This window comes from Arachis ipaensis, chromosome B2 (genome assembly GCF_059453495.1).
Source record: "Arachis ipaensis isolate K30076 ecotype BB chromosome B2, ASM5945349v1, whole genome shotgun sequence".
NCBI classification, from domain to species: domain Eukaryota; kingdom Viridiplantae; phylum Streptophyta; class Magnoliopsida; order Fabales; family Fabaceae; genus Arachis; species Arachis ipaensis.
Window position 1 is genome coordinate 5,213,754 of NC_142437.1, and position 7,789 is coordinate 5,221,542.

Consider the following 7,789-nt stretch of genomic DNA (forward strand, 5'->3'; position numbering starts at 1 on the left):
CTTGTTTAATTTAACTCATACTTTTAAGATCTATAATGTCAGTGATTGTTATAAGACCCATAATTAAAAAAAAAATATATATTATTATGAGTTAATCTCAACTTATTTATTCATTAAAGACTTTTGTTTTTAGAAAATTATTTTATTAAAAGTAATTAAATCAAGTTTTGATAATTAAATTAGAAATTTTACTTAATTTTATAATTATTGAATAATTTTCTATATTTAAGTTATAGAGCTTAACATTTGTAAAAGAATAAGAATTTTATATGATTTAGCTAAATAATTGAGATTTTAGAATTTAATACTTTAATTTTATAAAGAAAATTAATTATTTTTAATTTTAAATTAGAATACTTAATTAAAATCCAATTAGCAAATTGATAAATAAATAATATTTTTAAAATAATTTTAAAGAATTAAATTAGATTTTAAATTTATACATTATATCATAATTTTTATTAGAAATCATGTGTAGCTTTGGAAACAGACTTCATTAACAACCTTCTTGCACCATTATTATTATTATTATTATTATTATTATTACTCCATTCAGCCACACACATACAGACACCCATACCTCCCATGTTTCCTTCAGTAGCCGCCATTACCCCTTTACCCTCCTAACTCCTTCACATCGGTAACACACACAAACCCACACATACTGAGACAGAGAGAAAAGAAAGGAAAGAGAGAAAAGAGGGCTGAACGGAGAAGAAGGAAGGGAGGGGGACGACCGCCGCCGACGCGTCTTGCCATAGCCACCGCCACCGAGCTGCCGGACCGAGCTAAGAAGGAGAAGAGGCCGTTGTTGTCATCGAGCTTGCTGTCGTCCATAGCCGCCGCCGTTGTGCTCCAGCTCGTTGCCACCATCGCGGACCGCCGCTGCCACCGCGCCATTCATCGCCGTCGCAAGGAAGACCAGGACCGAGGGAGAGAGCCGCGCGAGGAGTCGCCGTCGCCGCCGTTCGCGAGAGAGAGAGAGACACGCTGCGCGGGAGTTGCCGTCGTGGGGTGTGTTGCCGTTGAGAAGCTGTCGCCGCCAGATCCGCCGTTGTCAGAGCTTCTGTCCGAGTCCTGCCGCCGGAGAACACCTCTGCCGCCACTGAGATCTGCCGCCGGTGAGGTTTTAAGTTGGTTTTCGTTTCCTTTGAATTTCCGGGAGCTTAATCATCGCTGTATGTTTGTTTCAGTCGCCGTTGCCGGAGTTCTGGTCGTCGCCGCCGTTCGAGGTGGCCGCCGGAGCTGCCGCCAAACCGGTTCAGCGACCGCCGCTGTTTCATTTTCTTAGTTCGGTAAGTATTTATGTTTCGAAAACCCGTGTTAGTATTCTGTTATATTTGGTTATAAACTCTAAGGTTCTGGTAACGTAGGGTCGTGTTTTGAGCGTTGCATGTCGCTCTTAAGTTGCTGTGAGTGCTGCGAAAGTGATCAGGGACTGAGTTTGTGGTTGCTGATGGTTTCGGGTTAAGAGAAACGGTTTTGTTGACGCATTTTGAGTTATGGTTTCGACGAGTCAAGGTAGGGGTTTTTCTTAAAATCTAATTTCTATTACAGAGTTGTGGTAAATAGATATTAATGTGAGAGAACATATGCCTGTGATTATAATTGTCTTCTAAATGTGGTTGTTTGCTGGACTGAATGACTGATTGCTTGATTACTTGAGTAGTTTGTGATTACTGAAAAGAGATTAGTTTGAAAGGTTATTTAGTTGATTATTATGAAAAATGGCTTTTCTTGGTTTTGAAGCTATTTTTGATGATGTAAAGGAATTGGCTTTGAAAATGGTTTAATTTTGAGTTAGTGACTTTATAAATGACTTTATAAATGATTTAGTATTTGAGCTGGTTTGATTTTAAAAAGAGATTTATTATGGGCACTGATTCGCTTTGAAAATAATTTGATATTGGAACTAGCTGAATCTTGGAAAATGATTGAGGTTTTGGAAAGGTTTGAGAAATGTTTGGATGGGACCCGAAAAGGGTGGCAAAATCCAAGTTTTAGAGGAGATGCTGCCGAAATTTTATAAAATTAGAAATTTCATTTGAAGTAGTTATTTTAAAAGGTTTAATTTTAAGCATTAAATGATTTGAGATTACTTCATTTAATCAAAGAAAAAGTTATGTTTTGGATTGAGAATTGTTAGTGAACGAAACGGAAAGAGGGATGATGATGATTGATTTGAAATATGATTTTTAAATGAATTTGGAAATGGGATATGGATTGGCAAATGATGATGACATTGAGAATGGCTTAGATATTGATGAATGATGAATGAATTATTTATGTTGCTTATGAATTTGAAATATCTGAGATACGAGGTTCCCTGGATTCAGTGCCGTGGCTTGCCACCACGTGTACCAGGTTGAAAACTCGATACTCTGTTGACCCTACGACGTAAGTGTGACCGGGCACTATATAAATTCCCGGGAATGTTACCCCCATTGAGCAATATTGATTATTTGAGAAAAAACTATGCATAGACTCTTGGGGATGCACGTCGGGGAACAGTCTAAGGACAATTCAGACTTGTCGGGTTGGCTGGATAACCGACAGATGAGCCTCATCAGCCATAGGACAGGCATGCATCATATGCATTTGTATGCTTTGCTTGGATTTGAACTTGTTTTGGTTTGCCTAATTGTTAAACTGTTCTTAACTGCTACTTGAACTATTTGCTGTAACTGCTATCTACTTGTGCTTTCCTTGTCTGTCTTGCCTGTGTTTGTCTTGGCGTGCTATTTTTGAGAATGAACTTGGATGCTGAATTAATGATTGTGTTGTTTGACTGCATGGTTGATTTCTGATTGAGATTTTCTTATAAGGAAGGAAAGATTTTGGATTTCTGAAAGATTAAACATTGTTTCTTTAAAAAGGGTTTTGAACGATTTCCTATTGGTTTTAAAAGATTCATAAGACAATGATAATCACTGAGCTTGAAAACAGTTTCTTACTAAATATCTTCTTATGAAAACTTTGAAACTCCGTGGTGAGACCGTGTGGTTAGGTTCTCACCCCCCTACAGCTTTACCTTTTCAGGAACCGGATGAAGAAGCATTAAGAAGAGTTATACTGCATTTGGTTTATATGCTGTTGTATTATTTAGATTATTTTCTTCCCTCGTCTTTGTTATTACAAGTTTGTAAGAGGGATAGGAATTGTATGTTTTATATTTTCTAATATGTTGAGTTATTATGTTAGGAGTCTTGTATATGAATCTATGCCTGCTACTTTGTTTTTTTTAAGATAAAGTATTTACTTCCGATGTTCAAAGAAATCAGCGATACAGTGTCGAGTCACAGGCTCCTATTTTAGTATTTAATATATAAAGTAGTCGTAATACTTTTTGCTATCAGAGTGGCGCAGCCGGAAGCGTGACTTCTGATAGTGAGGGTGTTACATTATGGTATCAGAGCGGTCTTTCCTGTAGAGCCTGAGGAATGGACCGGTTATGCTTCAATTGCATATTCTGAGAGTCTGTCATCTAGTAGGTCTTGTTCGAATAACGAGAATTAGAACTTTATGCACATGACTATCTATTGGTTAATGCCATTAGTCTTGCATTGCATAATTCCTGGTATTAAGTTTGGCCAGCTTAACACTAGTGAATTATGTATATGCAAGTATTAATGGGTTATCATAGACGATATGCGAGTCATAGATAACGCGAGTCGTGGGTTTTGGGAACGTTAGACTAAATTCCAGAGATTAGTTCCGATTCGACGTATAATCTTTATTCGTGCTTGACGTTATCTTTTCTTTATCAATAGTATTATAATCTCTAGTTCTGGATTTCTTCTTGGAATGTGTTTTGGATATTCTTCTACCATATCTTGACATTCATATATATCCTTGTTTGATTATGTTCCTAATTATTGCTTGAATCTTTAAGGAACATTCAACCTTAACACTGTTCATAAATTTGGTATTTGTTGATTTGATTTCGAATTATTTTTGGTGCAATCCATAATCCTTGATTCCTAAGTTATTTGAAATCTTAAGAGTCGCGATTCGTAGTAAATTGATTATGCGATTTAGTTCTCTTGCTTCGTGTTCTGTAACTATTGTGTGTTTTGCTCGGATTACAATCTCTGGTTTTGTGTTTCTTCGTAAAAATGATAAAAACTGACCTTGTTTTGATAAAATGTATCAATTCTAGTAGTTTTCTTCTACAACTCTTATCTTGGAATTTCTTTTGAAAATAGTTTTATTTTGGTTCTTTTTCTGTTTGACTCTGGTTGTAACCATTATTTGAATTCTGAATACGACAACCTTTGATTTTATAAAATACTTCCTTACAAAAAATGAAAAATTTCTTTATATAATTAAAACATGCTTTTATTTAAAAGTACTACTTAGTCTTTATTTATCCTTACAAGAATACTTTACTTTAGATTTTCTCATTTGAACATAATTTGATCCTTTTGCAACATTATTCGAGTTTTTATGTACATAAATATATACTTAGTTAATTATGTATCTACGAACTCTTTAAACTTTCTAAAGCAAGATTTCTATTTTCATTTCAGTTAATTTTCATTTAATAAACTTCACACAAATCATTTTAATTTGAATTTGATCTAGTATAACATAATATTTACCTTTGTTTAGTTTTTTTTGAAAAATATTGTATTTATATATTTTCATTACACAAATCATACATTATGTTCAAGTTCGACTTGAAATTGTTTTAATTTGACACAATATTCATGTTTTCACTAATTCTCTTGAATTTTGTAAATAATAACCCTGTTCTCTTTTAGGATTTCTATTGAAGTTCTTTGAAATCAAAATTCTTTCCTATTTGTATTTCAATTCTTTCTTCTGACATACTTCACGACTTTTAACCATCCTAGTTTGTTGGTGACTAGAACCATTCCTTCATATTTTTGTAAACTTTGCGCTTCTCTAATTTGGTTTCAATTTGTTTTGATCCAATTTACCATTACCCTTTTCTTGTTTTCTTTGGAGTTCCTAGATTCAATATTTCCTGTTAAGATGCGAAATGACTCTTTCTGAAACGTTTTCTCATGTCTATACATTGTTGCTTAGTTGTAATCCTACACTTTCCGAATTCATGTGAATCTTATTCTTGTCACTTATTCTTCTCTTCCTGCGATTTGTATCTCTTTGAACGTACTTAATGCATTTCAATATTATTGAATATCCTTATAAGGTGTGATTTCTAGCATATTCTTGGATTGTTTTAAGCCTTTTAAAATAAGATTTGATTTATTTTTATGTAAGGTTGTTTTTGACTCTGCATTCCTTTATTTGGGCAGTGCCTCTTTTTGCTGTAACTTAAATTTGTTTTGGAGCGACACGGCCATCTGTTGAAGTTTTAATAAAATCACTTTTAACTTAGCTTACACTCCCTTACTTTGAAAATTTTTGTATGTGATTTAAATCTGTTTCATTGTAATGCATCTTTTTTTCCTTTTATAAGCAAAACTTTATTTCGAGTTTCCTTCCAACAAGATCGTAATTTTTATGCATGCTTAACATAAAAAAAAAAATAAATAGAATTTTTCTCTTAGCCAAATTAGTCTCTCCTTTTTCAATTTTATGTAATCTGTTTCAACTTGAATTTATATTGAAATAATGTTACATTCATACTTTTATTATTTTGTTGGAAGATGTTTGTTACTTATTTTTTTTTTTTTTTTTTTTTTTGGTAAAACATGAAATGATCTTCCCTTAAGATTTCCATTCTTCAAGAATAATGTATTCAAAAATATTTTTAAATCAAACTCGAGTTCTGAGAGCTTTGCCTTTAGTTTTGAATATTCTCCTTTTGTAAACCTCATATTTACTTGACTCCGCTTGAATTCGTTTCAAAATACTGCAATGTTTTTCATCTTATTGGTCTTATCGAATTCCTTCAATTCAAGAGTTACCCTTAAAGTTATCAATTGATTCTCTTTCCAGCAGTCTTTATTGCTTGTTCATCCTTATCTACTTGTGATTTCCACAATTCTTTCAAATTCTCGCGAACACGTTCCTTGTCACTGTTCTTTCTTTTCTATGGTTTGTTATCCTTCTGAGTATACTCGAAATTAGTTTTGGTGTCTTGTGGACCGTTAGACTTAATAAATGACACATTAGTCCTTTAGGACACGTTTGGTGAACGCAGAAGGTGAAATTTGTAAACATACGATGTAGCAAAGATTATCGAATCTTGTTTCATGTGGAAGAGTTTTATTGATGTTAAGTTTGTGACTACTAAGATTTGCAAAGTATTTGATGAGGTTGAGAACCCTCGGATGAATTGATTGATGAAGTACGATTGAGAATGGTGGAGATAAGTTATGTTGAAATTTGAATAGTTGAATCTTTGAAGTCGGTGCAAGATCAGTATTGGGAACGTTAGTCACGTTGTTTCAATATCAGTTTGCTTTGTGATCTTTTGCACCAAGCTTGTTTTGTAGCTTCTATTTCGCATCACACATATATCCTTATATCCTCATACCATATGAAAATCTTGGTATATGAGACTGTATGTATATATATGCTATAATCTTTTGTTTTTCTTAAAATGTGTTTGAACATAAAGTGATATAAAGTCTCTTTCGTTTTGTATCAATTTTCGAGGACGAAAATTCTTATAAGGTAGGTAGGATGTAAGACCCATAATTAAAAAAAATATATATATTATTATGAGTTAATCTCAACTTATTTATTCATTAAAGACTTTTGTTTTTAGAAAATTATTTTATTAAAAGTAATTAAATCAAGTTTTGACAATTAAATTAGAAATTTTACTTAATTTTATAATTATTGAATAATTTTCTATATTTAAGTTATAGAGCTTAACATTTGTAAAAGAATAAGAATTTTATATGATTTAGCTAAATAATTGAGATTTTAGAATTTAATACTTTAATTTTATAAAGAAAATTAATTATTTTTAATTTTAAATTAGAATACTTAATTAAAATCCAATTAGCAAATTGATAAATAAATAATATTTTTAAAATAATTTTAAAGAATTAAATTAGATTTTAAATTTATACATTATATCATAATTTTTATTAGAAATCATGTGTAGCTTTGGAAACAGACTTCATTAACAACCTTCTTGCACCATTATTATTATTATTATTATTATTATTATTATTATTATTATTATTATTATTATTATTACTCCATTCAGCCACACACATACAGACACCCATACCTCCCATGTTTCCTTCAGTAGCCGCCATTACCCCCTTACCCTCCTAACTCCTTCACATCGGTAACACACACAAACCCACACATACTGAGACAGAGAGAAAAGAAAGGAAAGAGAGAAAAGAGGGCTGAACGGAGAAGAAGGAAGGGAGGGGGACGACCGCCGCCGACGCGTCTTGCCATAGCCACCGCCACCGAGCTGCCGGACCGAGCTAAGAAGGAGAAGAGGCCGCTGTTGTCATCGAGCTTGCTGTCGTCCATAGCCGCCGCCGTTGTGCTCCAGCTCGTTGCCACCATCGCGGACCGCCGCTGCCACCGCGCCATTCATCGCCGTCGCAAAGGAAGACCAGGACCGAGGGAGAGAGCCGCGCGAGGAGTCGCCGTCGCCGCTGTTCGCGAGAGAGAGAGAGACACGCTGCGCGGGAGTTGCCGTCGTGGGGTGTGTTGCCGTTGAGAAGCTGTCGCCGCCAGATCCGCCGTTGTCAGAGCTTCTGTCCGAGTCCTGCCGCCGGAGAACACCTCTGCCGCCACTGAGATCTGCCGCCGGTGAGGTTTTAAGTTGGTTTTCGTTTCCTTTGAATTTCCGGGAGCTTAATCATCGCTGTATGTTTGTTTC